At 47.3% G+C, this 25,830-nt stretch overlaps 1 protein-coding gene across 1 annotated transcript in view; it reads left to right on the top strand.

The window, feature by feature from the left end:
• The window catches only part of PIGL (phosphatidylinositol glycan anchor biosynthesis class L), a 100,031-nt gene that overhangs the window by 33,782 nt on the left and 40,419 nt on the right, over positions 1 to 25,830 (top strand). The gene's annotated exons all lie outside the window — the stretch shown is intronic.

The raw sequence follows: 25,830 nt of genomic DNA, 5'->3' as shown, positions 1-25,830 counted from the left end.
TTGACTAAACTAGGTTGAAAACGTTCAGATGTCCTTTGTACTATAATCAGTGAAGAATTTACATTTGCAGAGAAAGGGTAGCGTTTCTAGATGGGTAGAGCACAGGGTTGAGAACCAGAACACTTGGATTCTCTTCCCAGCTCTGCCAAGCTGTGTGCCTTTAGACCGCCCTTTCATGCTCCAGTTTCCTGTCTGATAATTCCTACCTTTTGGAGTGTTTTGAAGATTGATTTGGTACAGTTTTTATATTCTCTGCAAGGCGCGCAATTGCTACCTAAATACTAAGTATTGTCAGGAAGGTTTTTTTTTTATACTTCAAGGGTTAATTTCTTTCTGTAAAGGATGAAATCTGATTTAAGTTTGAAATGGGAGCAGGGAAGGAGAAGAATTTGATTCTGCAGGAAACTAGGTCAGCAGGTTTTTATTATCGTGCTTGACAGACCAATATGGTTTTCATTTAGGATGAACTCAGCTGACATTGTGTATGGTCAATTTCCTCTTCCCAGAAACCAACCCTCAAACACCACTCTGTACATTATGACTTTCACAGATCGAACGCAAGGAAGTAGTTAGCCCTAGGAGCTCAAGCACTAGTGAGTTTTTAAGACCATTTTTAGCACTGTCTGTCACAAGTGACCCAGGAGCTCAGGCAACTCCACTGCCTTTGGAGGAGGGAAACAGTAAGATTTGAATCTCCTTGGTCACAAAAAATGTTTGAAGAGTGACCGCCTTGATTTTTATTCTTTCCCCCACACATCTACTAATGGTCTTATATCACCCATGTGATTTATTGCATTTGTTTGGACAGGGTCGGATTCTGATTTCTATCACACCAATGTCATTTTTAAGAAACTCCGTTGTCATCACTGGAATTACACGAGCATTATGGAGCTCAGTGTCTCCATTTGGCCCGGGCCCATTCTGCAATATTTTTCTATCCGCACTGCTATCCAAACGCTTGAATTGCCTGGTGTCTTTCAGCCTCTCTTAGACATCACCATTTGCTTACACAGTGTTCTTGGACATCAGACCCAAGTTAACTGCAGACTTCGGAGTGTTTTCTCTTCATTAACTCCCTGAAAATACACATCTGTGTTCTTTATATTTGTTTATTCAAGCAAGAGCGAATTCTGCCAGACATTATCCACATTTGGCTCACTCTCTTCGTGGAGTCTCTTAACTCGGCTAAATCAGGGTTATTGAGAACCCCTGTGCCTCTGACTTTAAAAAATCCACTTTGGTTTGAAATGTGGCCATCAGGTAGAGATGGTGAAAGTTAGAAGAGCTATTTTAAATGCTTGGGAAATTCTGAATGTTAGGATTTAAGTGTGAATATTTATTTCCAAACGTATGCTCTCGTTGTTTTACAGACTTGAATATGATTTAATGGCTTTCTGGCATAATAAAAACATCTAATTCTGTACTGTGCCAGTCTTTATTCAGCTCTGGCACTAAAAACCCTAGACATCTTTGCAAACCAAGTTTGGCTTTTAAAGCTGAACAAGGAAAATACAGGGAGTAGTGAAAAGAACGGACTGCGTTGGCTTGCCAGCAGTTCTTGGAAATAATGGCGTTTCATAGACATCACCTACAGATTGTTTAGCGAGGAGAAAATCCTTGTGGCTTGCCCAGGCAGAATAATGAAAATGCAGAATCTAGTGTCAACGTCTATTATGGTTATAATGCAAATGCCATTCTTGGGTTTAAACCAGAGAGAAGAATATTAACTGCTTCATAATGATGACAACTTCGAACCAGCAGTGCTAGTGAGAATGGATCAGAAAGAATCACAAAAGCTCTCCCCTGAGTGCACTTTTAAAGCGTTCCTGGGCTGCAGTGTTCAGAGGGTTTCGCTGTTTCAGCTGAAACAAACAGGATCACGTTCAACTGGAATGGAGAAAGTTTGATGTTGGACTTTGCTAGCAAACATTGTGCTCTTATGTTTGGCTGACATCTGAGAACCAAAGACATAACAGCCTTTGTCAGACACAGGCTTACACATACGTGGGCACACGTCCACATCCCCACACCCACAGACAGTGAAGAACGCAAGTTGAGGCAGTGTTTTGGAAAGTGCTGTGTCCTCAGTCAAACCAGCTTACTCCAAAGAGATGAAGCATCTTTCATGCTAATTCTGAACGGTGACAAAATTGCTAGTATGTTGCTGACAGATTTGAGGTTTTATTAATTACTCTCCAAACTGGAATAAGAGTCTTATTCAATCTTTAACCTTCCTTGCTGATCTTTAATTGAGAGAGCAGTGGTGGAAAAGGTCTGCTCCATGGGCCGCTCTGTATTCTCTGCATAACTCCCATGAACCTTTCCAGGCAGTGCTTTCTTTTGCTTATTGACTCCTCTTGCCAGTTAAGGTGCATTCTTGGCTGGCTCTTCTTCCAGTCCTCCTTAGCCTAGCAGTGTTTCCCAATTTTATTTGGCCATGGAATCCTTTTAAACTCAAAAGAATTTTGTGGAACCCCTAATAGCAGTCTTATATATGGAGCTGAAAAAGGAGACCACAAATAAGTAAGGATAATAATAAACAAATGCTAAACAAGGTCATGAGAGCAACACAAATGAAAATTGTTTTCAATAAAATTCATAAATGCTTAATATTTATTATTTTTTTAAATAATAAAATATTATTGTAATGGAATTTTCTCGTGGAACCCTTATTTTCACTTCGCGGAACCCTGGGGTTCCCCGGAATACCATTTGGGAAACAGCATTTGCTGACTGGGACATGGGAGCCTCAGCCTGGAGTTTTGAAAGTGGGGGAAAGTGTTGACGATTCTCAGGCTTTTAACAGGGATGCTGTGATCTCTCTGTGGAACAGTAAGCAGCACAGGAACCACGCTGGTGTTTCTCTGTACAGTTGAGGAGTGGGTTCTTAACAGAGGCTCGCTGGCTCAGAGCAATTTAGTCCAATTCTAGTACTACACATATGTGTAATAAAGTCTTATGTTTGTAGGAAGACTCTCTTCCAAAGGAGTCCCAAAGACTTGGTAAATTACATACATCCTAGAGTCACCACCGCAGCTGCAACAGCCTCTGGGATGGAACACGGCAACTGTTTCGTAGCAGACAGAGTCACCGCTGTCATATTTCTGTGTCCCTGCAAATGAATACACTTCTGTTGCCAGCCTGAAACGCAGCACAACGCTGCGTCTGCGTCAGCAAAAGCACAGATGCTTGCAGCAGTCTGCTGGATACACAGATGTCGAATAATGCCAGGGACCAAAATAAGCCTTTTGTCCCCATGCGGGAGCTCTGGTGCATGAATGATGCAGCCAGTGAGTGTAAGTAGGTTATGATGTTCTCTCCCAGGGGTAGGGTTAAGGGCCAGGCTAGCTAACTGTCAAGTATTCACTTTGTGGAACAAACATTAGGGCCTGCAACTTACAGCTGTTTTTCAGGGAACAGTACTGCTGGGGTGTTATTTGTTAGCTCGGGGTTGGTTGGTTGGTTTCTCTTTGTTTTGTAACTGTCTTTACTGTGGGAAGTAACTGTTTTAGTGGTGACCATGTGATCAGTAAGAGCATGTCAAGGATCCCTGATTTCCCTTCATGTGGGATAAAATACATTCAGCCTTGTTTCATTTGTAGATGTTATTCCTCTGCATTTTACAGGGTAATGGGCACCAACTGCAGTTTGTTACAGCTCTATATAGGGCAGCGTTGTAACTGTGCACACAGCTAACCAGTGAGCCTGAACTCATCGGTTAACCTTCATGGCTACAGGCAGGGTATTTTCATAGTTACTTAATGAAACGCATTTTAACATCCCTAGGTGATTGGGTTCCTCTTTGCTTTGCTGTGTTGGGAAACGGTCCCAGTACATCAGATAGCCGACCTCCGTCTTCTTCCCCAAACCTGCTCCCTGTGGCCGTCACTGTCCCCACCTGCAGAGCAGAGGACTGATGTGATGGAAGGAATTTGCTGATGTGGAATGAGAAGTTATTGCTGGCGAAAGGTGCCAGATCCACAGCCTTGGAAATTGAGGGGCACAGATCAAGTATATAAAGCCACCTTCCTGCCTTTCCCTCCCCCACATATGCACTGTGCCTTGAGCAGCGAGCCTGTAGCCAGGAGAGGACCAGTGGCCATTGTGATACAGTCTTTGCCGCCGATAGGGAGGGAGCCCAGCTGGAACGTAGGCTCGTGCACTAGGCACTGAATAGAGACACCCCAGCGCATGCCCCGTACTAGGGATGTAATAGTGTAGTCGATTAACCAATTAACCGATAAGCAAAAGCTTATAGGTTAATGCTATAAACGACACACATTTCCCCCCCACTGCTTGCCAGTAAATTTTGTAGCAGACTGGTCAGTCCCGGCTTATACTGGGTCCTGGACCTACCCCCGCTGTGGCTCTGCATTTAAAGTGTATTAGGATCCAGGCGGGCAGGCAGCCCAGCTCAGTTCTGGCTCATGCCGGGTCTGGGAGCTCAAACCCCTCCTGCCCGGACAGGGGCTGCCCGTGGACTATAGAATAGTCGACTAACCGATAAGAATTCCTGAGATAAATTGACTATTCAATTAACCGATATTTAACATCCCTACCCCGTCCCATCAGATGGTATTGGCTTTCAGTCAGGGCCTAGAGCTAATGGCTCAATAGTGTAATACTGCGCGCCAGAGCCACCAGTAGTAATATTTTATGAGTATTTAGTGGAAAGCATTTGCATTGTTGGACCCCTGATTCTTCCCTGATCTCCTCCATCTCCAGTTTCTCCCCAGCCCCTTGGGCACTGGAACACAAGGCAGCGTTGTGGAGCAGTCTCATGTCAGGAGGGAGCTGTCAGACTCCCTTGCACACGGCCATCATACCGTGTCTTCTGCACTTAGCACATTCTGCAGCTGTGGAGTACGAGAGCAGGATGCACCCCCTCGTGAGCGCTGCACCCCCATGTCCAATGATTCAGTATGGCCCTTAGAAGCGCTTTCTGCAGCCAGGGCCTCTGGGCAGGAGAACATGGTTTCTCCCCTCCTGAAACTGTTAATCCTGTTGGTACTCGCACCACCGTTCCACATAGAGCTTGTTGGCACCTTCACAGAATTCCCAAGCTGTTCCCCACCCTCCCTTTTGGGATTTGCTTTATTACCTCTGCAACCAGCACTCCTCTGACAAGTGAACTTTACATGGCTTGAGCGGCTTCCCCCTCCTGCCCTTGGACTTCTGTTGTTTACAGCTACAGTAACTAATGCCTGACATTTATTCCAAGCTGCTGGGCTGACGGCTGTGGTGCAGGGCCCATTAGCATTTGAGGCTCCAGATAACACAGGCATTTGACCTTTCTATTCTTAACCCATTAACATTTAGAAGAGCAGCTCTCCTCTTCATTCAGCCAAGCTGTGTTTCCTCCTATCCCTCACCCCATAGCCCCCATGCCGGGCCTGATAAGGTTACTACTGCATTAGATTGGCTTAGGAACAGAGTTACAAATGCTGGCAACACCATCTCAAGGACAAATGCTGAATCCAGATGAACTAGTTCATAAGCTTTGCTTCAGTGGTGGAAAGGTTTGACCAGTGGCTTTCATATCGCTCTTGATCCAACCCGTTAGGTGATGCCTGACTTGCTGCTCATTTACTGTTGTGTACGCCCTTAGACATCAGCAAGATATTTCACTTAAGGTATGTCTAGACTACATGGCTCCGTCGACCGAGCCATGTAAACTAGTTTACCCGATATAGTCAATGAAGCGGGGATTTAAATAATCCTCGCTTCATTAAAATAAACATGGCCGCCGCGCTGTGCTGACAATCAGCTGATCCGGCACAGCGTGTTAGTCTAGACGCAGATCGGTCGACAAGGGAAGCCTTTGTCGACTGCTCCCTTATGCATCGTGAAACGAGGTTTACAGGAACGGTTGACAAAAGCTTCCCTTGTCGACTGATCCGCGTCTAGACTGCCGCGCTGTGCCGGATCAGCTGATTGTCGGCACAGCGCGGTGGCCATTTTTATTTTAATGAAGCGAGGATTATTTAAATTCCCGCTTCATTGACTACGTTGGGTAAACTAGTTTACATGGCTCCATTGACAGAGCCATGTAGTCTAGACATACCCTTAGTCTTGCATGACACTCCATTAAAAAAACCAGGACTATACCAAATGAACATATTAAATGCATGAAAAACTGGCTAGGTGATAGATCTCCAAAAGTAATTGTAAATGGTGAATCATCATCCAGTCATGGGGGCTTCTAGTGGGGATGGGGATCTGTTCTTGTTGTGATGCTATTCAAACTCACTGTCAATGATCTGGAGGAAAATACGAAAGCCTGATTCGTAACGTTTGCAGGGGGAGTGGTGAATAATGAGTAGGCTAGATCAGTTACATAGGCTGACACTGGGTCACTTGGTAAGATGGGTGATTGGCACAACAGGCATTTTACTACCACCAAACACAGGGTCCCAACTCTAGAAACACAGAAGGGTAGGTCACACTAACAAGGTATGGTATGGGACCCTGGTTTGCAAGGAAGTGGAAAAGGATTTAGAATGAATTGTAGCTAATGAGCTGCACGTGATCTCTGAGAGCGATGCTGTAGTGGAGGTTGTGAAAGTGATCATCAGGTGTACAAGCCAGGGAGTAGCAAGTAGGAGTAGGGAGGTGATATTACCTCCGAATATTGCATTCTTGAGACCATTATTGGAAGAGTGTGACCTGGTGTCAAAAAGGATCTTGGAAAAAGTATAAAGGAGTCAAAAAAGAGCTACAAGAATGATTCACAGTCTGGAAAAATATGCCTCGTCGTGAGAGGCATGAGAACGGCCACACTGGGACAGATCAAAGGTCCAGATAGACCAGGATCCTGTCTTCTGCCAATGGCCAGTGCCAGGTGCCCAGAAGGAATGAACAGAACAGATGATCATCAAGTGATCTCTCCTCCATTGCCCATTCCCAGGTTCTGGCATAAGAAGTTCCATCTGTTTCGTTTATCCAAGTGAATGTTAATTAGTGACTTGATTATGATCTACAATTACCTTCAGAATGAAGCTCTGTAATCTACAGAGAGATCCAGTGGTTGAGAGCTGAAACGAGACAAATTCAGACTAGAAATAAGGCATGCATTTTTACAGTGAGGAGAATTAATCCTTGGGCCAGAATACCAAGGGAGGGGAGGTTCTTTTCAAGTGATTGCTCATGTCCACTTAATGTAGGTGCCTGTGCTCGCCACATGCCCCAGTGCCAGAAGATTTTCCCTTAGCAGTACCCGTAGGGGAGCCTGCACAGGCACCCCCTGGAGTGGTGCGCACATGCTGTGCTATATAGGGTGCCTCTGGCCACCACCACCCTCAGCTCAGTTCCTTCTTGCCCCCAGTGATGGTGCTTGGGACCTGGTCTCAGCGTTAGCTGCACATTTCCCTAGCTGGACTTTGTTTTCTCTGTAAATAGTTTCTGTTGTTAGTTTGCTGTTCCAAGTAGTTAGTGTAGTCCCGTAGGGACTTAGCTTCCGGATGGGGTCCCGAGCTTCAAGCGCTGTCGCAGCTGCAATTCGCCCATGCTAGTGAGTGACCTCCACTGCGACTGTTTGCAGTGCTTGAGAGGGCCGGAGAAGTGATAAGTGCCGCATTTCCAAGTCCTTCAATCCTCATACCAAGGAGGAGAGGGACATTCGCCTCAAGGCTCTCCTGATGGAATCCGCCTTACACTCGCATTCGGCACCGAGCACCAGCGCCTCGGCATGCAGTGCCCGGGCGCGGCAGACACCACGGCACCACTCACCAGCTCCCCCCAAGCCTAGACAATTCAAGAGCAAGTCTCCCGGGCCTGCGAAGGACACGCCCAGAATGTTGACACTGGTGGACTCTCCTGTGCTGGTTCCACAGTCTCTTCAGGCCTCATTGGAGCTAGAGTCCGCTGCTCCCTCTCTGGCCCGGTCTCAGAGTGGATGCCGTCGACACCCAAGGCCTTGCAGGCTGCCCAGGACATCTTGTCCATGCTGGTGACACTCACTCCAGTAATTTTGGAAGTCACCCATGGCACCACCCCAGTCTCTGCCATCACAAAGTTCCCTGTCCATCGGAATGTCAAAGGCCTCTCCTGTGTGCAGTTAAAGCTGCAGAGTCCACAGCCCGGCTTGGTTCCTGGTGGGACCCAGGTCCACTGAAGGCAGCAGGCCTGACTCCGCCGGACTTTAGCGCAGATTTGCAGAGGCACGTGCCCCCATCTCTGTTGGCATGTATGGTACACTTGGAACCAGTATTCCCCAAGCCCTGAGCGCCGCTCGAGAGACAAGTCCCCAGTGCAGCACCATTCACCACGATGGCACCGCTCCCTGACTCGTATCTCCCCACAGCGCATCCCTGCGGAGTGCAGGGGTTGGCGGTCTCACTCCATGTCTCAGCACCATGCTTCAGCTGATCAGCACCTACAGCCACTCCCGAGATGGCCGGCCACTGTCCAACCTAAAGCTCCCTTGCTGCAATGTAAACCCATTGCTTTTTGTCCTATTAGAGGTTAAGGAGAATGATTTTTCTCCCTTCTCCTTGTAAGAAGTTTTTAGGTACTTGAAAGCTGTTATCATGTCCCTTCTCAGTCGTCTCTTTTCCAGACTAAACAAACCCAGTTCTTTCAGTCTTCCCTCATAGCTCATGTTTTCTAGACCTTCAGTCATTTTTGTTATTCTTCTCTGGACCTTCTCCAATTCGTCCAACTCTTTCCTGAAATGTGGGGCCCAGAACTGGACACAATACTGCAGTGGAGGCCTAATCAGAGCAGAGCGGAAGAATTTCTTCCTGTGTCTTGCTCACAACAGTCCTGTGAATACATCCCAGAATGATGCTTCCTTCTTTTTGCAGCATGATCACACTGTTGACTCTTTAGGCCACGCTGTGCAGGAAGTCAATCTGTAGGGTCCCATCTAGCCTTAAACATCTATGAAAATGGGGGTGATGTTAATTACCAAACTCCATGAGGATTAATTAGCTAGTGAGCCTTACTCGACATTGTGCAATCGAAATGTTCACTGGCAGTGGGGATATTGGGTGGTGTAGGAATGCAGGATTGGGCCACACATTTGCAAGGAGTTATTCCACTACAGAGGATTGTACGCCTGTGTTGGGGCACTACTCAGACTGTAGTTAGTTGAATTTGCCTGTAAGGAAGTCACTTCTGTAGAGTCACAGCCACTCATTAGGCATTTGAGGAGCCTAATTGAAAGAGACAAGGCGTAGGAACTGAAATATACCCTGTAACTTTTTTTCCCCGTGATCTGCAGATTCTTATTTATTCTGGCTTGTTTTTCAAGTGTTCCATGAAGCAAATTCTTTATAAGTGGCTCAAAGAAGAACTAAAATTTTAGATTTCTGTGATAGGACGTTAGATGTCTGGGCTTGTCTTCATCTTCAATGATATTTTGGCTTACACCAATGTACTTTTTATCCTGAGCTGTAAAGGTGTGATCCTCTACCCATGAAATACCCCGAGCAAGGACATAAGAAACAAAAAAAAATTAATGGTGCTCGTATTTGGGAGAAATTTCATCAGTTTTTATGGCTGTATTTGAAATAAAACCAGTTATAGAGAGATTTACCGAGCGTCTCACAAAAAATTAATTTAAAAGGGAAAGAGAAACTTAGTGTTAGAGGAATGTAATCTAGATTATTTAGATTTAGTGGTACTCTGCATTCACAGAGATCCTACTGGGAAAATTTAATTATAAAAGTTAGAGAGATGTTTGTGTTTGGGGAATAGTCCTGTCTAGCAATACTACATGCCAATACGGGATGGATCACGTGTTTTTCCTGTTACAGACTAAGTTGGCTACCCCTCTGAAGCACTTGATAATTGCCAGTTCTGTTCATTCCCTCTGAAGCACTGGTATTGGTCACTATTGGAAGACAGGATACTGGGCTAATTGGCTGGTCTTATGTAAGGGTACATCTACATTGCACACTTGTTTCGGATTAAGCTATTCAGGAAGAAATACTCCGAAATAGCTTATTTCAAAATAGCACATCTACACAACAGGGAAGTCTCAAAATGAGTCTGAGGCAGGCTCCCCTAACGTGGATGCGCTACCTTGATTTAGAGCCCCAGGAAGCCCTAGGGCATAATTCCTTTGAATGGCCCTAGGGAGAAGCTATTTTGAAATAGCAGCAGCGGAGTGTCCACACTACAGCTATTCCGATATAGCTATTTCAGAAGAGGCGTTACTCCTCATGGAAGGAGGTTTGCAGAAGTCGGAATAAGCCGTCCCGTTATTTCGAATGTATTTTGAAATAACGGAGTTGCTGTGTAGATGCTCACATTGTTATTTTGGAATCACGGCTGCTGTGTGGACGTACCCTCGGTCATTACATACCAACACTGGGACTCGGAACTTCTAGGGTCTGTTCTTGTGCCTGCTGGTGACTGTGTGTGTGATCTTAAGCCAGTCACAGGTATATCTACAGCCCAGTCGGAGGTATGATTACAGCAACGCTAGACATGATTGCATTAGCTTTGTGTGTGTTAACACAACTAAAACCAGCAGGATAGCCTCAGTGGCATGGTCTTCCAAGCGGGCTGAATGAGCATATGAGGAATTCCAGCTACATACGTTGCTAGGCCTGCTGAAGCTCGTGCTGCTGCATCTGTGCTGCTATTTTTAGGCTAAGTTTATACTGCCACTTTGCTGTGCTGCAGCTTTCTAGCACCCCCTCCCCAGCACAGCTAGTTACAGCTCTGTAAAGTTCCAGTGTAAACCAGGCTACTGTGCTCTCAGCGCAGTTAGCTACCCCCTTCGTGGGAGCGAGAGAGTGCCCAGGCTGCGCTTTGAACTGGCCAGGGTGGCCAAACCCTTAGTTGTGCGAGCGGGGGTACACCTACTCGTGCTGCAGTCACATAGAATCATAGAACCATAGAGCTGGAAGAGACCAATCCCAACATCTTGAGCGGCAGTGTGGACGCGCCTTTACGGTGAAACCCTGGCTCTGCTGAACTCCGGAAGTTTTGCTGTTTACGTCAGCAATGCCAGGATTTTACCCTGAGGCTGTGTCTACACTGGCACTTCACAGCACTGGCACTTTCTGGGTCAGGGGTGTGAAAAACCATCTCCCCCTCCCCCGCACAGCATGTTACAGCAGTGTAAAGTGCCAGCGTGAACCAGGCTACGGCGCTCGGAGCCATGCTCCCAGTACTCTTAGCTACTCCCCTAATCGAGGTGGCTTACATAGAGCTCTGGGAGATCTCTTAGCCAGCGCTCGGGCCGTGGCCACACCTTTCAGTTTCATAGAATCGTAGAACCACAGAGCTGGAAAAGACCTCAGAAGGTCATCCAGTCCAGCCACAGCTGTGCTTTAAACTGTTAAGTGTAGATAGCACTTTCGTTTCTCAATGCCACAGTTTCTCAAGATGAAAAATGGGGACAGTGTCTCCTAACCTGATAGGAGAACAGGGAAGCTGCTTATAGAATGTTTGTAAAGCACTTTGAGAGCCTTATAGAAAAGCCAAGTTTATTATCATTAACATGTTTGTTTCTCCTCTCTCATTCCCTGAGAACAGTGGAGTAATATATGCAATGGGCAAGGCACGGAAGGTCAATTTTTTAACTTCTAATGTAACAGGCTTGATAGGAGCTTTTAATCAAACCCTGTACATCTTTCCTTGTCTAATTGGTCTACTTCTGGTACTTATCTTTTGCCTTGCTGCATTTCAGCATTCCCCTTTTGATTCAGAGATTGCCCAGCGTGATTGTATTAACTCACAGGGGATGGCTGAATGGGACAGCTGTGTTGACAGTCTCTGCTGCCCGAGGGCATTATAGGCTCTCTGTAGTCAGCTGAGAGCTGAACCCGCTCCAGTGCTGCAGCAGTGAACTGAAACGACCTTTGTCTGCTTTGGACAGGGAAGGAAGTGCCCGAGTTTAGCATTGTGGCAGTCTGTCTGTGAGATCCCATAAAGGACATGTAAACTGCAATACCAAATAAGGAGGTGCGAGTCCACAACTTACTGATTAAAGTTCACGGGGCAGTGTGCAAAGCGGGATCGTCTAATGCCCGGTCAGAGAACAGAAAAGGGACATGGTCAACTTGAACTCAAGTTAATTTTAAAAAGTTCAAAGTGGTTTCAGATTCTACACCTGCCGCTGATGCACCCACCCGATGTTAGGGTTTTACAACAGTATTTTTCTATTGATTTAAATCAGGCTGAGGAACCTTATTTGGGTCGGGGGCCACTGACCTACAGAAAAATCAGTCGGGAGCTGCACACAAGTGAGAAGCAAAAAACCCCCAAACAAATCCTTACTGAGGTGGCCCCTGACTAAGACGCAGAAAGACACTCCCTGCTTTCCCCCTTGCACACCAGAGCCTATGACAGGGGCGGGCAAAGGGCCTTCAAGGGCTGGATACAGTCTGCAGAGGCCCTGCCACTCCCCTACCCCTAGGCCAATTAGGGCCTGGGAGTGGGGGGAAGCGCACAACGTTTCCTCCATCCTGCAAGAAGCGCAAGGTGCTTAGAAGTGCCACGCGTTCCTGGCAGGCTGGGAGGAGACTTCGTGCGCTCCCCCACCCCCAAACTCTGATCGGTCTGGGGTCAGAAGGGGGAGCGTGCAAAGTCTCCTCCCACTGCCAGAGGCATGGGCGCCTAGGGTGAACCTCTCAGGGAGGGGGGCAAAGACTTCATGCATTCCCCCACCCCCAGACCAGTCATGGTCTGGGGGTGGGGAAGCAGGGAAGTATCCTGGCCCTGGGCCACTTCAAAAATTTCTCAAGTGGTTCCCAGCAAAAAATTATTGCCCACTCCTTGCCAAGGGGGACCAGGCTAGTAGATTTTGTGTGCTCCATGGGGCTGGAACACCACTGCGGGCTCCCCAATACTGGGAGAGAGCCCCAAGCCTTGGGGACTGCATCCAGGCAAGCCAGGGGCCACATCTGGGCCCCGGGCCTGAGGTTCCCCACCCCGATTTAAATGTGTTCTCCCCCATTTTGCTGTGAGAAAGGTACAATCATCCAAGAAGGGAAACTAACTGACTTATTGTTATTATTAAATATTTGCACAACCCCCTGCTAGTGATGAAATATGTAGGTATGGACATAATAAAAAGAGAATTCCTACCCCATAAAGCTTACAATCTAAGTTAAGGGTAACCGTGAAACTGACTATACACAATGTACTGCTGGAGTTACTAACTAAACAAACAATATCATTTTTTCTTAATCTCTTTTTATTATAGGAATCAGAAGAGTGCAGACATTTTCAGACAGAAATGTGCTATTTAAGCTGCCAATGTAACTTTAAAATGCTGCTTGCATAGTCATTACCCAGCTCCTTGGCAAATGCCATCCATAATATGTATCAGGATTGTTTCACACAGCATGAAGTTTCAGTCCAATGGGTCAGAATTCTACACTGACTCTACCCATTTCAATGAGTTAAAATAGCTCCGCTCGTTGCTCAGTGTAATTATTATAAAAACTAGAAGCTGTAGTTGGAGTTGATATCCATAAATATAATAAACTCTCCCAAATCCGACTAGAAAAGCACTCTCATCACCCCTCCACCTCCCAAAAAAATCTAGAATAAATGGTGCCTTGAAACAAAACATGAAGGTCAGCAGATTCAGGCTCTAATAAGGGAAGCAGATTTCACAGTCAAGGTCCATGCTGCCTTTAATGTAAGTAGGGGGCTGTTTACTTAAACTTCCTGATTCTCTGAAGTGCTGCAGTGTCTTACGCTGAGAGAGACTGTTTCTAAAGACGCCAGGATCCTGTCTGTAGGATAAGGCTGAATAGGTGCAAACACACATTGTAAATTGCACCCAGCTATAAAGTGAACGCCATTACAGCTCCTAGAGCTCTGGTGTAATGTACACGTTTCCAAACACAACCCTGCATGCTGACCAAGCAATTTCAAGGTGCAGTCCTGGCACAATATTGCAATGATCCAACCTCGAGGGGACCATGGTGTGGCTCGCCATGTTAAAGTCCAGCTGCAAAAGAAGAGGACACAACCTGGTCAGACGGAAAAGCCGAGAGCACTGTTGGCCACTGGACAGCCAGGAGCAGTTAAAAATCCAGCAGAATCCACAGGATGTGAACCTGAGTGACGGAAGCCAGGAAAACTCCTGGTAATAAAGAAACGTATCTCAGTTAGTCCCACCAATCAATCACTCCAGTTTTTCTTCACTGTCCCAAAGTCAAGCTGATCTGGGGTTAGTTTCAAACAGCGCACCCGCATCCACGCCCTGGCCTTGGCAAGACACTAGGTGTAGACTCCCGCCTGGCTGGGTCTCTCAGATGAAGAGGAAAAGCAGAGTGAAATCAGAGCTGCTGAAGCCCGTGCCACCTCAAAGGCTCCCATGCCAGCCATGTGTACATGTTGAACAGGAGGAATTTCAGGATAGAGAGGACTCTGGTTGTCCCACACCACCCTCCGGATCTCTTCGGGGAAAAAACTCACCATAGACCTAGAGTGATGGTGGTCAAGGAAATCTGTGCACTCTAGAAAGTATATTAGAGTCCAGGGGATGATCAGCAAGATGATCGATCTAGGGAGGCTAATGAGGGTGACCGAAATTGCAAATCAAGCCCAGGATTTAAATATCCCGCGCTTGATTTGCATGTTCCCGGCCGGTCACCATTTTAGAAATTGACTAGCCCGAAGTAACTGCCTGCGTCTACATGTGGCAGTGAAACGGGATTCCGATTTAAAGCCCCTAAATCGAAGTAGCTGGTAAACCTCATTGCAGGAGGAATACCAGCTAATTCGAGTTAGGGCTTTAAATCGGAATCCCGTTTCACTGCCACATGTAGACGCAGGCAGTTACTTCGGGCTAGTCAATTTCTAAAATGGCGACCGGCCGGGAACATGCAAATCAAGCGCGGGATATTTAAATCCCGGGCTTGATTTGCAATTTTGATCGCCCTCATTAGCCTCCCTAGATCGATTTAGAGGGCTAGTGTAGAAGCACCCTAAGGGACTAATAATCCCTGCTGTAAAACAAGGTGGCACCTTGTTTGCCTGCAGGGAGAGACTGATCATCCCCTCTAATAAAGGGGCTGGACTTTTCCACTGAGGAGGAACTTGGTCCGCTGTGAATATGCTGGCCTTAAGTACTTCCAGCAGTACCCCGGTCTGAGGGGCATCTGTCTGCCATAACAGCAGCGTTTTCCAGGATCTGCTCTTCTCTGTGTGCAAATGGAGAAGCAAAGTGAATTCAGAAGTTGACTTTGGGGCTCTATTCAAATAAGTGTAGGCTTGGAACATCACCTAAGGAGGAGCCAGTCTTTTCCCAGCACTGATTGTTGGATATCCCACGTGTCTCTCTTGTTTCGACTCATGGCTGCCTGCAGGAAGGTGCCAAGGACACAGCTAAGCAGGAAGACAAAAGGTGTGATTGGGATGACAGTGGAGAACACAGTGTTGGTAGAACATCAGACTCTTAATCTGAGGATTCAGGCTTCAAGTCCCTGGTCCGGCAACTGAGCCTCTTCCCTCCCTCTCTGCTGCATGGCCTCGGGGACTTCCCAATGGCTCTCCTCCAACCCACCATTGAGACATCCCTCCCTGTGACAGTTATAGGCGACTGACAGTTCTCCCTTGGCACATGCCTCAGGGCTGAAAGGGTCAGTGAGGGAGAGCTCGCGTGCCATAAAAAGGTTCCTTCTGTAATCATGTAAGTTTCTGTCCATTTTCTCTTAGCAGATTTGCCCTCTAATTATGATAAATTATCTTCAACATGGGAGATATTTAAGAGCAGGTTAGATAGATCACCACTGACAGATGTCTAGATGGTGCTTGGTCCTGCTGTGAGGGCGGGGGACTAGACCCGATGAACTTCCAGTTCTTGACTTCACATGTAAGCTACAGGGTTTCATTCCTGTTGGCCAAAACTCAGTTACCCTGCACTGAATTACCAAGTTTCTCAACACCAGGGCAGAGCTCAGATGAGAATCAACTGTGTGCATGGGGAAGTCAGTGGATGTTATATACCTTGACTTTAGCAAGGCTATTGATACGCTCTCCCACAATATTCTTGCCAGCAAGTTAAGGGATTGTGGATTGGATAAATGGATGGTAAGATGGATAGAAAGATGGCTAGAAGGCCGGGCCCAGCGGGTAGTGATCAATGGCTCGATGTCAGGATGGCGGTCGATTTCTAGCGGAGTGCCCCAAGGTTCGGTTCTAGGACCGGTTTTGTTCAATATCTTAATTAATGATCTGGATGAGGGGATGGATTGCACCCTCAGCAAGTTTGCAGATGACACTAAGCTGGGGGGAGAGGTAGATACGCTTAAGGGCAGAGATAGGGTACAGAATGACTTAGACAAATTGGAGGATTGGGCCACAAGAAATCTGATGAGGTTCAACAAGGACAAGTGTAGAGTCCTGTACTTGGGATGGAAGAATCCCAAGCATTGTTACAAGCTGGGGACCAACCGGTTAAGTAGTAGTTCTGCAGAAAAGGTCCTGGGGGTTACAGTGGATGAGAAGCTAGATATGAGTCAACAGTGTGCCCTTGTAGCCAAGAAGGCTAATGGCATACTAGGTTGCATTAAGAGGAGCATTGCCAGCAGATCCAGAGATGTCATCATTCCCCTTTATTCGGCTTTGGTGAGGCCGCATCTGGAGTATTGTGTCTAGTTCTGGGCCCCCCACTACAAAAAGGATGTGGACGCATTGGAGAGGGTCCAGCGGCGGGCAACCAAAATGATTAGGGGGCTGGGGCATATGACTTATGAGGAGAGGCTGAGGGACTTGGGTCTCTTTAGTCTGCAGAAGCGAAGAGTGAGGGGGGATTTGATAGCAGCCTTCAACTTCCTGAAGGGAGGGTCCAAAGAGGATGGAGAGAGGCTGCTCTCAGTAGTGACAGATGGCAGAACAAGGAGCAATGGTCTCAAGTTGTGGTGGGAGAGGTCCAGGTTGGATATTAGGAAAAACTATTTCACTAGGAGGGTGGTGAAGCACTGGAATGGGTTACCTAGGGAAGTAGTGGAGTCTCCATCCCTAGAGGTGTTTGTCTCGGCTTGACAAAGCCCTGGCCGGGTTGATTTAGTTGGCATTGGTCCTGCCTGGAGCAGGGGGCTGGACTTGACCTTCTGAGGTCTCTTCCAGTTCTATGATTCTATGATTCTATGAAAAGTTTGAACAAATCCCTAAAGCTGTTCCTCAAGGGAATCCTCTCTAGGGCGTACTTTAAAGATCTTTTTTCTTAGAACGGTCTGTGAAGTATCGGTGTCCCTTCTTCACCTCGCTAGAGTGTTCACTCCCTTTAAACAAATCACAACTGCAAATGGCAGCAGCCCAGAGTTTATGAGCAACACTAAAATAACAAGCCAATGTAGTTCCCCACAGAGTAGGGGGAAACAATTAGATATTTTATTGAGAAGCAATTGTGTTAATTGTTAATTAAGTATACAGGCGCCTTTGTTTCGTTGAGTGAAATGGTGATAAAATGATACTTTGGAATTAGTGCTGAGCACTTTAGACAATCCTTCCCCCACCCCGGAAGTATTTGTACAAGACCTGCCATTCACACTGCAGGACAGAGCTCAATAGAGTAGGATTGGAGTGTATTTTCATTTGCTACATACTTCTGAAATAGCCCGGAAGCAACATGAGCTCTTTTGAAAATGCTCCTGCGTGTGACTTACTCTAGGTACCAAATTTCCATCCTAAGTGAAGTGTGGCGATGGATCGCTTTGGTTTGAGGAGTGCTTGGTGTAATGGATTAAGCTGGAAACCTACAACTTCTGTCCCAGATTCTGCCACCGACTCAGTGAGTAGCCATGGCAAATTCCCTTGAGCTCCCTATGCCTCTATTATAAAATGGGGATGACACAGCTTTCCTATTTTCCAGTTCCAGTTTCACAGGGGGTTACAATTAACTGGCTAGTATCTGTGGAACGCTGAAAACATAAAAGGCCCTGCCACAGTTGTGTCGACAGAGGGATGCAAATCAAGCACATCGAAATTGCTAATGAAGCCAGGATTAAAATACCCTGTGCCTCATTAGCATAAACATGGCCACCGCTTTTTTCCGGGTTTTTTTTTTTTTTTTTCGGAAAAAACAGCAGTCTAGACGCGGATCTGTCAAAAATAAACCCTTTTTCAACAGATCCTGTAAACCTCTTTTTTTGAGGAATACAGGATCTGTCAAAAAAGGGTTTATTTTCGACAGATCCGCATCTAGACTGCCGTTTTAAAAAAAAAACTCCGTTTCGAAAAAGCGGTGGCCATGTTTATGCTAATGAGGCACGGGATATTTAAATCCCGGCTTCATTAGCAATTTCGACATGCCTAATCTACATCTCTCTGTCGACAGAGAGGTGTAGTCGAGATACACCCTGTGTGGCTGCGGGTCAGGAATACGGCCGCCTTTGGGGCTTTTCCAGCAGGAACACAGAAACTGTTTTGAATAGCGCTTTCTTAGAGTACAACTTCCCTGACTCAGATGTGGTGTAGAGCTTCCTTGGTGTTTGAACAGTGTCTTTAGTGCCTGGGTGAAAGGTGCAAACTGTGTGTAGTGATATCTTCTCTAGCTGGAGGTCAACTTACCCTCCCAGTGCCAGACTGCCACATAACCGAGGGGTGTGTCTAGCAGGCAGTACTTCGCTTAGGAAATTCTGCTCTACCTCTAGCTACTTATTATTTACCTGGCTTATTTTTTCTAGCTTTTTTTAAAGCTTAGAGATTCCCCCCGCCCCACCCCCACCTCGTTGCAAAATAAAGCCCTGAAAGGAAAAATAATTTCCTGCTCCCGCTCAAGTCCCTTCAGTGCTTTGCCTCTAGTGGAATGTCTTTGACCCCAGACAGCATTTCCTTTTCCTGGACCCTTTGCGAGCTGACGGTCTATGAAACCCCAGCCTGAAGGAGTTAATCCCCTGGAGCCCTTGGGCAATTCTGGCTTGTGGCAGACAGACTGCTGGCTCCTGATAGACTGCCAGAAGCCTCCCTCTCCCTCCATCACATGACTAGAGTAAACAGCCTTTCAAAGCCTTGCCAATCAAAGTGGGCGGCTGTACAGTGGGCCAAAGTTCAACAGCTACATCACAGGCCCTGCAGCAATCAGACGCTGAACGGGGTTACTGTAGATCATTGGCGCTGTTGCTATAGCAAAGCCGTTACATAACAGTCCCATTAAATCCGAGGCAGAGTGAGGGGGCTTTACAAATCAAGGCCATTCCATTTTACTCGTTTAGTTCATTCTTTCTGAATTAGCTTTTTGCTGCTCCAAAATGAAGCTACGAACACCGGAGCCAATCAGATTCCAGTGAAAATCAACGGCCCAGCTCCCAGCCAAGGGCAGGACCAGCCCATCCCTGACTCGTGACCATACAACAGGGCTACTCACAGAAATCAGGCTTGCAGGATCGTGCCCATGATGGGGTTGCTGGTGTTAGTAAGGACTTCTTGTGTCAGGGAGGGAAGGTGGCAGGGTCAGTCCGTTAATGGCATAGGGGGTTCATCTCTTGCACATGCAAGTGACTCTGGAGCACTGGTAAAATATGTGATGAGCGAAAGATCTCAGCATCTTGATTCTGGCCCTTTGTGTATAATATGACTTTAATAAATAAAGTTTCCCTTTGAGATAGTAGATCCAGTGGATTCCTGGCTCTGCATGGCTTGGGGCTAGCTAGCATTCTTTGAATGGCGTCAGTATAGAGCAGGAGTGCTAAAATGCTGTGGCCTTGAGGGCTGTTTCTGGCCGTTTGTCCATGCCCCCAGCAAGGGCTACATCTGATTTACATGTACATTTACACAAATGTTGACATCAAATGTGAATGCCTGTGACCTGAATGTTTTCTGGTGCTTTTTCTTCTGAGATAAGTGAACCAACATTGCTGATGGCTAGATTTGGTCATCAACTGGTCAGCTTAATCCAGCAATCTCAGGCTGGGTTTTTATTGAGACACAATGTGCCATGTTTGGGCCAGGCGTGGCTGTGCTTTAGGGCCTCTGTAGTTAAGAATCCAATCCTGAACTTCATTGGTGGCCAAACTGCCCTAGACCCAGGTGGTGCAAAATCAGATCCCTGCTGGCGAGCTGTGTAACACAGGTTGTTTATTAGTAAGAGGGCAAAGGGAACCAGCAGTACAATCATGATGAAATGCTTGTTGGCACATGGGAGAGGTTGTATTTCAATCATTCCCTTCAGCAGCATTTTGCTGGCTGCAAGAAGAGACTTCCTGTTCCTTCCCCTGCACTTTGTTCTCCTTCTTCTGTGGGAACACACAGCGATGCACGACGAGGGAACTGATTGTGCCACCCTGGTGGTAAAAAGCCCTTTAGAACCTTTGGGGTTCCTCTTCCACCAGACAAGTTACCCTCATACACCCGCTCTGCCTGGGGACTGAAACACCCTGCCTGGCGTGAGGCTGTGGGACCAGGATTCCTGACCCTGTTTCCACAGTGGGTTAACTCACTCTGCCCCACTGCCACCAAAACCATTTTGTTTTAATGTTTAAGGCTTTTTACGGGACGCAAAGTTGAGGAGGCTGAGAGCAATGTGTCCACCTGGTGTCTGCTCAGCTGGGGCTAGGTTTTGGGTTCCCCCTCACCTCTGCCCCCCATTAGTATTTTGCTCTTGCAATAGAACAGTGCTAACATTGGGAGCTCGGTGGGGCAGGATCACCTTTTTGTGCTGGGTTTGCACAGCACTGTCCTAGCACAATGGGTGTGTGGGGGCTATAATACAAATAATAATAATACATGACTAATTACGAACACTGTTCTTGGATGGATGGATTCAGAACCACTCAGCTATGTCTCAGACCCACTAAGGCTACTAACTAACTATTGAGACTTGTCCTGTAGCTCAAAGGGTAGGGTAGGGCCTGTGCGTTTGGAGCCTCCTGATCTGAGTTCGGTCCGTCCCATTTTTTGGTACTCGAGAGTGTTTATTATGTGTAAGCAGCAAAGTGACCTCTCTGGCATTTGGCAGCTCTAACTTGTTAAAATCAGCTGCAAGTTGGTCCAACTTTTCTAGGATCAACTTTACATGCCCTGAAGGGCTCCTGGGACAAAAGGGAATGTATTTTTCATTTCTTTTTTGGGCTGATAGGGAAAAATTCACCCTAAGATAGGCGCCCACGCAGGCCCCGGTTCACCACTTGAGTTTCGTGTCGGATACTTCAGTGGCGCTTTGTACCTTGTGTGAGTCTCCTGTATTGGAAGCAACTCTCACCTGTCGCGTATGTTTAATTAAATAATGTCCACGTGCCCCGAGATGTGTGGCTTAGACACTTGCGCTATACAACAAATGGATGATGCATGTACTCACTCACAATGTGCTGCACACGTCCGAGTAACACTTCCTGTCAGTAACTAATATAGTGTTACAGCTGAGTTGCGTAGGGTGTGGCAAGCCCTCTCCGTTGAATGGCACGTGTGTTCCTGGGGATTCAGGTTATTACAATAAATAGGAAAGGTCCTACTACTGATTAGAGCAGAGCACATGGTGATGAAACAGGCTGCTGGAATCCCTTGAGTTTTGGGTGCAGTGAGATAATGTGGGACACTTCCCGTCTGAAGTGTCATTTTGGCCCTAGGAAAGTGTTCAGCTCGGGTGCTGTGTTGTGTGTTCCTTTGTCCAGCAGTGTTGCTTGAAGATGCTCGACAGCTGAGCATTTAAAGACATTTCTCTTTTTAGAAGTCTGCAGATGAGATCATTGAATGATGATGCTAATGGATCTGGGATTTGTCCGTGACATCAGGCACTTTGGAGAGTGACCAGAACTGCACTTTCCCAACAATCACACGCACCAAGACAGGCCTGGCAAGCGTTACAGCTTTTGTTTTGTGGGGATTAGCAGTGCTTATTATATGGGGTGGGAACCATAAGGATTTGCTTTGCTTTACGCCTTTCAGAGGGACACACCATAAAAAATCTGCAGCCTCTTACTAGGAATGTTAGATATAGTGTAATTGAATAGTTGTGTAACCGTGTGAAAACTTAGCGATTACACAACTAGTCAATAGTCCCTGGGGGCGGCAGCCAGTGCGCTCCGGCCCCACTCCTGGGGAGCCCTCTGCCAACCCACACTGCTGCCCTTCTGTCAGAGGCAGCACCGTGGGGTGGTAGGTGGGAGCTAATCTGCCGGGGAGCCAGTTTAAAAACCAGCTCCCCACACAGAACAGCTGCCTGGTGCCCTATGCTGCTGATACAGAGGCAGCAGCGCAGGGTAGCAGCAGCCCCTATCGGCAGAGGTCTGAGTTCCCCACAGACAGAGGCTGTTCCATGGGGAGCTCAGACTGCCCTCCCTCCCTTCGCCCCAGGGACAGGAGCTGCTGCCGTGAAGCAGCCTCTGTCCCTGGCGGGCCCACGCTCGCCGTGGACAGACTGCTTTGTGGCAGCCTCTCCTCCACCCCCATGCTGCTGCCTCTGATAGAGGCAGGAGGGATGGAGGGGCACAGGGGCAGGCAGCACCACAGAGCCGGTGTTGAGAGAAGCCAGCTTTAAAAGTTGGAGGCAGCAAGGGGCGGGGCACGTGGGTGTACAGAGCTAACACGCACAGGAAGCTGGCTTGAAAGCTGGCTCCCCACGTGTGTTGGCTCCAGCCTACCCCCTCAGCCATTGTGCTGCTGCCTCTCTATCTGAGGTAGCAGCGTGGGGGTGGGAGGGCAGACGGAGCCAGTGCTCATGGAGGGCTGGTTTAAAAGCCAGCTCCTTATGGGCACCTTCTCCTGCTCCCCCCCACCACCTTGCTGCCTCTGACACAGCGGCAGCAAGGGGGGAATGCGTGTAGATGACAGGATTGACCAATAAGCTTATCAGTTAATCGTGTAGTCGTCTACACAATGACATCCCTACTTCTTGCAGGCTATGCTTTTATCTACTGGCTAAATCACATTCCAGCAGGCGGAAGGGAAAAGGCTTTTCCTAATTCACCCTGGCAGCATTAACCCTCGTGGGCCAGAAGCTGCTTTAGTAAAAGTCCTGGTGTTTTCAGTGAATTTTGGGAGCCAGACTGAGGCAGTGCTTGGTGGAGTCCTGCTTCCTCTGCTGTGAGGGAGCGGACTGGACTTGATGATCTCTCGGGGTCCCTTCCAGTTCTAGTGTCCGATGATTCGCTGGGTGTTGTCTGTGGGGGCCTCAGCAGATTGTGCTGTCCCTCAGCTTTTGTAAAAACGAAAGTGAAGCCTCCAGTCCTTCATCGTACTGCAGGCCTGTCTTCCTGTGCGTGCAACTGTATCGGAAACAACAAGCGAACCAGAAACCTGGTGTAAAAGGTGCCAGGGGAGTCTGTGGGCCAAATTCCCTGATGATATTCTTGGGTGTGTCATTGGCAGCAAATGGCTGTATGTGGTAATGTAGCATGTTGGGCCCTGATTTGGCGCTCAATGGATGAGCAAAGTGAATGTCAGTATGTTTGGGAGCAGGGAGGGCAGTGGGGGAAAGTAACCGACAAGAGGGTATAACAGAAAGTGGGGAAATCCACTTCGGTTTTTGATTTATTTTATTCTTTTTCAGTAACTGTACTTGGTTGTCCTGTTACTGCTGTTCCCAGCAATGTGCACAGGCCATGGCCAGCCTGGTATCGAAACTTTCGTGGGACCTCCTTGTGCAGCTCACATAATCAATCCAGCTTAGGTATTGGCTAGGCTAAAGCCCACACCTCTGATGACAGAAGGTCAGACTGAATTAAACAGAACCCCTCCCTTCCTCGGGCAGCTGAGTTCCAAATCTGTGCATGACACAGAAGTACTTGGCCCTCCATTAGTTAGGCAATAAATTAACCAGTAATGCATTCCAGATTCCTGTGCTATTCTATCCAGGTTTTATGCTGCTCCGCGCCATCGCATCTCAACATCCCCCATGCCTGTATTAAGCAACATGACTAACATTTGGTCTCTCGTTAGCGTCCCGGGCAGAGAAGCACGTGCAGTGGATTGTTCGTGGTTTGGATTTTTTTTAATACTATAACATCCACGCGCGCGCGCGCACACAAACACACACACAGATGTTGCTATAGGTTTGCATTAGAGTTGCCAGCTTGAAGAAATGCACCTGGCACTTGACGCAAGAGAGAGTGAGGTTTGGGACGGTCCTCAGTTCCTTCGGGAGTGAGTTCATCGCCCGGGCGTGGGTCGACCCCAGAATGCTTTGTTTCCTGCATAGAGGAACTTGGCCCTTCTGGTAGAAAGTTCCATCGGGCCAGAGGAGCCCCACTGTCGACCACAATCTTCATTCTAGGCTTTAGGCAGTCTTACAGACATGCTGGGCCCACGAGAAGGGCTGAGACCTTGACCTTGATTCTCTGGGGTGCCCATGTAGGGAGAGGAGGGCGCTGTCTGGTGGGCTCGTTCTGGCCATGTGGCTGAGGAGATGTACTTTTTAGATCCGGTTCTAACACTACTCCCATAAAGGCTTTCCTTCAGAGATCTCATGCGTGTTAAATAGGTGCGTACAAATTACAATTCCCATTGTACAGATGTGGAAAGTGGGGCAAGAAGCATGCGACGAAAACCAAGAGTCAGGAACATAATCCAGTTCTCTGGACATTGTCCCTTGTGCTCACTGCTAGGCTAGTCTGCCTCCTCTACAACTACAGACTTGTCTACATTTAAAATGCTTCTTTGATACAGCTGCCCTGCTGCTGCACTGCAGTGTAGACACAGCCTATACCCTAGAGAGGGATTCTCCCTTTGGGGTAGGTATTCCACCTCCCCGAGAGGCGGAAGCTAGGTAAACAGAAGAATTCTTCCTTTGGCCTTTTCACTGTCTACATGGGGACTTAGGTTGGTTTACCTACACCACTTAGGAATAGAGAGTATGGCTCTTCACACTCCTGAGTGAGAAAGGTGTGATAACCTAATTTCCCAGTGTAGACAAGGCCTAATTTGTACTATATTACTTTTCCAAGATCGCTTTCACAACCTTGATCCTTGTACATTTCTAGCCACCACTTTATTCTGTTTACAGGCAATGAATATGAACTTGTTCCTACCAAGCTTTGTGCTGTAATTTATCAACGGGGCTCTGAGGCACAGACGTCAAATAAATACAAGATTTCAAATTATGATAAGCAATTGTGTCATCTCGTGAATAGACATTGCACTCTGCTGAGAAATCATCAATAATTCAGTTTTTAAAATTAGACAAGTACAGAGACTCTTGACGAACTTCCTACGTGACTAATGAGCTGGTGTTTTCTTCTTACATTTAAATGACAGACCTCTTTTTTCTCAAACAGATCCAAGACAAAAGTGAATTAAAGAGCTAGATCACCATTGGCTTTCAGTAAATGTATGGCAGGTACATGGAATACTGACTGACGCAGCTGCAGTGGGATTTAGGATTGCCAGGTGTCCGGTATTGACCCGGACAGTCTGGTATTTTCTGGGGGGGTTTTCCCTGCCAGGAGGCGAAAATACCAGAAACCTGGCAACCCTACGACACACTCAGCAACTGGGCCCAGCCCCTGGACCCTCCTGCCCCCGGACCACAGGTCTTCTGCTTACCTGGTTCTGCAGGTAAGCTGCCTTCTGGCTCGATCAAGAAAACAAGATGGCTGCTGGCAAAAAGCCTAAAGACCTGAAGCAAGGGGAAGCAATGCCTTCCCTGGGTCTTAGGGCTCAACTCCTCCCATCTTCCTATCTCTATTCTGACTCTGCACGCACTCAAAGGGGACACGCTTTTTTAATGCTGTGGGGTTTTTTTGGGGGGGGGGGTTGTTTGCTTAATAACGCTCGGGGCCTCTTTTTTTTTTTTCTTTTTCCTTTACAACTTTGGTCTGCCCTCTTTTTTTCCCCCTGAACAGAATTTTTACCCTTTTTTTTTTCTTGGGCAGTGGCGGGTGTTTGGTATTTTTGGTTAAACCATCTGGCAACCCTAATAGGATTTTACATAGACCCCCTGGACAACAATACGGAGCTTATATGGGCATTAGATGAAATTGT

Source organism: Pelodiscus sinensis, chromosome 21 (genome assembly GCF_052426305.1).
Source record: "Pelodiscus sinensis isolate ZL-2025 chromosome 21, ASM5242630v1, whole genome shotgun sequence".
NCBI classification, from domain to species: domain Eukaryota; kingdom Metazoa; phylum Chordata; order Testudines; family Trionychidae; genus Pelodiscus; species Pelodiscus sinensis.
The sequence above is the reverse complement of the archived record's forward strand: the minus strand, read 5'-3'. Positions and strand labels throughout refer to the sequence as shown.